Source organism: Formica exsecta, unplaced genomic scaffold (genome assembly GCF_003651465.1).
Source record: "Formica exsecta isolate Colony F162 unplaced genomic scaffold, ASM365146v1 scaffold451, whole genome shotgun sequence".
Classification (NCBI taxonomy): Eukaryota; Metazoa; Arthropoda; class Insecta; order Hymenoptera; family Formicidae; genus Formica; species Formica exsecta.
Window position 1 is genome coordinate 767,033 of NW_021851748.1, and position 224 is coordinate 767,256.

Below are 224 nucleotides of genomic sequence, written 5' to 3' on the forward strand. Positions count from 1 at the left end.
GTCGTGTAGAAGAACTTGGGATCAATTGTAGTACGGCACAATTTAATTTTTGTCATCCGCGATAATTCGAGCTTTTATTATCACGGTTGCCACCTCAATATCAATCTTTGCCCAATGATTAGGAAGATTATTATTTTCTCTTCAAAAAGAAAAAAAGAAACATCATATTCCAAATTTTTTTAAATCGTATAACTGTTTTATTTTCTCAAAGAAATTTATATATA